Genomic DNA, 6,570 nt, shown 5'->3' on the forward strand with positions numbered 1-6,570 from the left:
TTTTTTTATTTATAGCGCTTTGAGATTCTAGAAAGATATCTCAACAAATAATGAATTCTATCTACAGATGCATGTTTTGGGTGTATTTATATGAAACTAACGATTTATGCTCATATTTCCTTATTGTTCCATAATGATCTCTTTGTCTAACATTTTATTAATTTGACTGTATTTTTTCCTTTTAAGCAATCCAATATTAATTTGAAATGTTGCATTTGTCTCTCGCAATGCAAATTTGTTTAGTAAGTTTTTGGATAAATAGTCTTTTTTATCCTTTAAAGTGTGTAGTGTTGACAAATCTATAAGCAAAATTTAATTCTTAAAAATATAAAAAGTGAGACAAATTCGTCCAACTGTTAACTTTCGTCTGTTAACATTAGAAAACTCGCTGACACGCCGAGATGAAAATATTATGAAATTGATATTCACGTGGACATAAGGACTAAAGTTATTGACAAATATGTCCCTAAATTTAACAATTTATTCACATTTTCATTCTTCAAAAATACAATTTATCAACAAATATATCCATGAAATATATAAACATAATTAATTGACATTAGTAACAAGATATATGCACCAACAACACATTAGACTCAAAAGTTTCTAATTTTGTTATTGCAAATATTTATCATAATGTATTATAATTATAATTATTTTTATGATATAAACTTATCATTGAGAAATTAAGGCTTAAGAGGATACAGGGATAGGTTCTCAAATAAAAAAATGGAATATTCAAAATTCAAAGAAAATGGAATATTCCATTTTGTCAGTGGCTGACGTTATTAGCCCCATTTAAAGAAAATGGAATATTCAAAATTCAAAAGCAACGGCGATCTAATAAACGTCGTGGGATGTGGATTCTCCAAAATAAAATTGAAGGTGTGATGCCTCTTTGGGAATAGTCCCAAGTTCTCCGCAAGAGAAAGTTTAAGCACAAGTTAAGAATAAAGAGTGGACTATCCAAGGTTTTTATTTCATAATAATATCTATTTTAGGAATTTACTTAGGTATTTCTTTTATAGAATAAAATATTGTATTGTTTTTTTGTTAATTATGAATTTATGTTAAATTTACATCCTGAATAATAATAAAAATGAATATACTTATAAAAAATAGAATAAATGCCTAAATAAGTCTTGTAAAAAATAAAAATGCTTCAGTTTTTTCTATAAAAAATAACTATTTACTAATTTAAAATTATATAGGACACTTTAACTCTTTCATCTATTTGAGTTAATAACTTTAGAAATTATTTCTCTTCTTAAAAAACACTTTAGAAATTAATTGGATCATTAATGATTTTTGTAGACACTAAATTTGCACAAAATTTGACTTTTATAAATATTAATCATATGTTAAAAGCAATTTTAAACTTAAATTTCTCATATTAATAATGATTACATTTTAAAAAAAAGTTGAGTGATTTTTTAATCGACGTGGGCGTTAATTCTAAAGCCTGTGCATCTAGTAATAAAAGTTATAAATATTTTTTATAAAACCTTATAGCCTTCGATTTCTAAGTAAAAAAAAAAAACTAGTTTTGAAAGAGTAACATAAGTACGTTATAAAAAAAAAGTGATATTTAATGAGTAAAATATGTTTGAATTTCCTATATAATTTGTATTAATTTTATCCTCATAATTTTTTTTATATTAATTTGATTCTACTAAAAATAAAATATATTTTTTTAGACTTCTAATAAAAGTTCCGTTAGACAATTTCTTGTAATAACTAACCGATTATCTATAGATTTATAACTAAAGACCACTAAAAGATATTTTATTTTTTAAATAAACAAAATTAATTTTAAAAATTTATGAGAATAAAATTAATATTTCTTTAAATTTTATAAGTAGTTAAACATATTTTATCCTGACTTAATTATTGATGAAATATTCATCCTGTTTGGTTAAGATTGGTGATTAGGATTCTTCCTTATCGAACCTAGGGAAATGTCAGCCACCAGGAATTGATATTAGATTATTAGATGCCACAATGGATTTGACTATGCTGTAAGTTCATGTCAGCAATTTGTGGATCCCATGAGACATGGTCATAGGAGTTCATAAATCCCATCAATGGAGTATATTCCATCATAAGGGAGGTATGATCTCAATACACAACCGTATGTTATTTCATCTTTTTCATCATACTTTCATTTCTCAACTTGAAATTAAAAATTTAGGTTTAAATATATTTTTAATTTTTTTAATTTTAGGTACTTTAAATTTTGATTTTCCAATTGAAAATTATTTTTTCTAATCTTTCCAATTCACATAATTTTATTTTGTTGGAAAATAATTCAAATTTCAAAATAAATAGAATTGATGGAAATTCAAGACTTTTAAAAAAAAATGTTTTGTTTCAAATATTAAGGATATTATCTAAATTTGTATTTGTTTCTCTTTTTCTTATTCAATATAATGGAGGGTTGTGATGAGTGTTAAGCTTTTTTTGTGGTGCCAACTTATTTGTGATGAGAGAGTTAGCTTTAGTGCTTTGTAATCTTCTAAATTAAGATATAAAAAAATTGTGCATGTTTGCCTTTTGTTTTGATTGCATAATTGTTTGTGTGTGCATGCATTAAGGGTAGATACTCTTTGAAGATAGACTCGCCTTTTTCTTGAGAGAAAAGATAGGGTCACCTAAGCACCATAATAAGTAAAATTGAAGTAAAAATTACTTAGGTTTAAATTTGGGCAAAAATGAGTTTAAAATTTGAAAGTTATATGATAAAAAATGATTATATGATTAATATAATCAATTATCTTGTGCCCTATGTCATAGGACTTGCATGTTGAAGAAGAACTCTTTTTGAGCTAAAGTGTTTTAATGACAACAAACTGTTAAGAAGCAAATTCAAAGTTCTCCAGACTTATGCCACTAATGATTTTCCTTGAGTGCTTTCAAAGAAACAAGGCTTAGTCAAGAAGTATGAAGAAAGGTGTGAAGCATTGGCCTACAACTAAGGTTTCTTAAATCTGAAGTATGTCCAACTTTAGATGCAAGAAACTAAAAACGAAAAGGCAATCATGAGTTATATGACAAAGTGCAGATATCAAAAGTTGTATATGACTAGATGCATGATTATGGAGGTAGCCTAAGTCAAGGGGTAGATATCAAAAGCTACACATGACTTAAGGATCCTCAGAAGATACAACCATAAAGACAAACATGTCTACATAGCCAAGAAGCACACAGTAGAAGTTGTGAACAATAACACCATGTACTAGTGTATTGATGCACTATCATGGCAAGTTCTTTTGAGGTTAATGATCAAATATGAAGATAATATCTCGTCATGAATTGATAGTCCTACATCAACAAGGCAACCATGTAAAAGAAATGAGTCTCTTTCATTTGCAACGTTCATAAAAAGATCAACACCATCCTGCAAAAGATTCATTTTTGAAAGAGGAGCAAAACTTATGACTATACTCAAGACTTTTTGAAAGAATGTTTGGGCAGATAGCTTGGAGAGGCTTATAGAATACCAAGTGAAGCCTGGAGACCATTTTCAAAATAATACTCAGCGGGAGCCTATAGAGGCTTAGAGAATACTAAGGTGTAGGAGCCTATGGAGGCTTTAGAAAAAAAAAAAAAAGAATCCCATGATTGGTGCTTGTGTTAGTGGAATTCCTACAAGTATAGGGAGTGTAGGGACTGACCGTAACCCATGGTTGCTCAAATTTTAAAGATTATAAATTTTAAAAGATTATATCTTTGATATATAAATTTTAAAGCTTGCTCAAACTGTTTAAATGTTTAGAAGCAACACCTACTCAAGCTTAATAGACAAAATAAATTCTACCTACCCTAAATATGACATTTTATGAGTAGATTCTGAAGTTGTATACAACAATATCTTTGTATGATTTTAGTATAAAACTTTTTATACAAAATGCTATCAAAGGATAATAATTTTCCCTAATAGACCTTCTTGAAGTTATAACTCTGATATGTTGTAGAACTTCAAAAGTTGTATATTGTTTTGTAGAGAAAACAATAGTCAATTAAGTGTCACTATTCAACCCCTCCTTCTAGTGACCTTTTGATCCACTTCAATTGGTATCAAAGCCCAGTATTTGAGGATTGAGCACACTTAATGTAGAAGGAAAAGATCCTGATACTATTAGAAAATATGTTTTTTACATCAGTTATTTATGACTTTCTATATCGGTTTTTAATCGATGTTGAAAGTACCGATGTTGAAAGATTATCATTAACATCGGTTTTTTAAAGCCAATGTTAACATAAAATTGACAATATCGGTTATTTAAATAACTTATGTTATATAATAAGAACTACACAAAAAAATGTATGAATTTTGACAGTTCACATCGATTTTTGTACAAAACCGATGTTAACTTCCAAACGTTAACATCAGTTTCACTCAAAAATCGATGTTAACTTATACGTTACCATCGGTTTTTTTTTTTTAGAAAACCAATGTTAACATTTTTTTTATGTTAACATTGTTTTTTAACAAAAACGGATGTTAACGTATAAGTTAACATCAGTTTTTTTTTACATAAATTGATGTTGCTATTAGGATTTTTTTTTTAAATACACTTTCTGTTTTTACAAAAAAAACCCAAAATTTAACCTGTAAATTTCAAATTAGACCAAATAGCACAACATATATCATTTGCATTCTGCTTTCAAATAGTTTTTAGCAGAAAGCTAGCTAGTAAACTATCAATTGTAAAAAATCAATTGATAACTATGAATAAATAATTTATTAATAACTATCAATAAAGAATATTTAATGTTAAAATGAAACAACAATTGTAAAAAATGTAAAGCAAGCTAGTAAACTAATTAAGTAACCTAAAATTACATAGTTCCCTAACATCCTAAGTTTGATTTCTAACTTTGAGATAATACTGTGCCCATTGGATGTGAAGCGCCTTCAATCTCTCTGCTTCCAATGGTCTAACACCATTAAAATACTACATGATCAAATAAAACATAAGTTAATAATGTAATACCAATGATAAGAAAATCAAATTTATTTGAAATAGACAATTACCGTTTCTCAATTATTTCTGAAACTTCCTAAGATTATTGTGGACATCCAGTGCATCACGTAATAGTCACACTCAGTGCTTCCTTTTTGTATATTACACTAAATACATAATGAAATTTAGATATTAAACATTAACTACAATTAGTGTACAAACACATAAAATATATATAAGTAGAAGTTTTCTTTAAATCACTTACTTTAACAACAATCCACCTAGCACCAGCTTTGAATTTAGGTTGTGGAGTATCATCAAGTCCTTTCAAAGCACTGTTGAATACATGGAACATTAAAATATTGATGTTGTTGAGTAATGATAATGCAAATGTATTGAAAAACAACATTGGCCTGTTAATTATTCCTTTAAGGTAGTTGTTTGGCCTGTTATGCAAGGAACAAAACCAGACAACAGGATTTTCCTTAGACAAAATGACGACCATTTGTCAGTGTGCGTTGTAGTGGAGACCAATATGAGTTATTGTAGTATTAAACATTATTTAAATTCAGTTGTTCAGTTTTACTTACCCATTCAGGTAGGCTCCTAGGTAGACATCACGTTTTGAATTCTACATATAGTTCTTCATGTAACTCTCTGATTCAAATTATGATTGCACAGATCTCTGGATGGACTGTGGCTCGAGGAATCCATACACATCTGAATTCCCCGCTCGCATACTTGTCTCAGTCAGATGCCTATTGTTGTTAACACAAAGTTACTTATATATGAATTTAAAACAATAACTTAAGTAATTAACAATAATGTAAATTGACTTACAGAATCAACAACTGTATAATAGAGATGTTGAGACATTGACCATCGTGTGCTATTTCAGACAGATCTTCTTGTTTTACGTACAAGGGGAAGTCTTGATTAAACACCCCGAACATGGTAGCATCCCACATAATCTGCAACAGCTTTAAAAAAAAGTTGTGGGATGGTCAATGCCATCAAATATAGGGGATCATCGACCTCATGATCCGACCTATCTGCAAGTTATGCGGGTCCCACAGCCCCCTGTTTATCCAACAGAGTTAATTAACATTAGGCAAATACAATAAACAATTGAATGGAAAAAAGTAGCATTTAATGAAAGCAAAATACATGTTCTGATAAACACTTCACGAGATGTGTTGACTAAGCAAGGAAGGTGTTAAGTGTTTGTCCCACTAAGTTAACCTCGCCAGTGGGTACAAGAACGGGAGCATCTACATCTTTAACCTCCTCAACACCAACCTTCACTTGGTCATGCTACAAAGGGATGTTGTGAATGGCTATGGATCTCTCATAAACTCTTCCTAGGGCAACCAGGCAAGAAGGATTTTCTTCGATATACAACCCGCATTGGTCTAAGTCACCTGTGTCTGGATCAGTCGTTGAGGGATCAACACAACTCCCTAATGTAGCTCCATTGGAGCTTGTAGGCCTTGGATCTTCTTCATCAATGGAGTACTTTGCTTCTTGAATTTTAATGGCAGTGGAATGGAGAAGAAGAAGAGTTGAGAGGAGACGCCACTTCAAGGAGAAGATGAGTCAAGAA

The sequence above is a fragment of the Glycine max genome, chromosome 6 (assembly GCF_000004515.6).
Source record: "Glycine max cultivar Williams 82 chromosome 6, Glycine_max_v4.0, whole genome shotgun sequence".
NCBI classification, from domain to species: domain Eukaryota; kingdom Viridiplantae; phylum Streptophyta; class Magnoliopsida; order Fabales; family Fabaceae; genus Glycine; species Glycine max.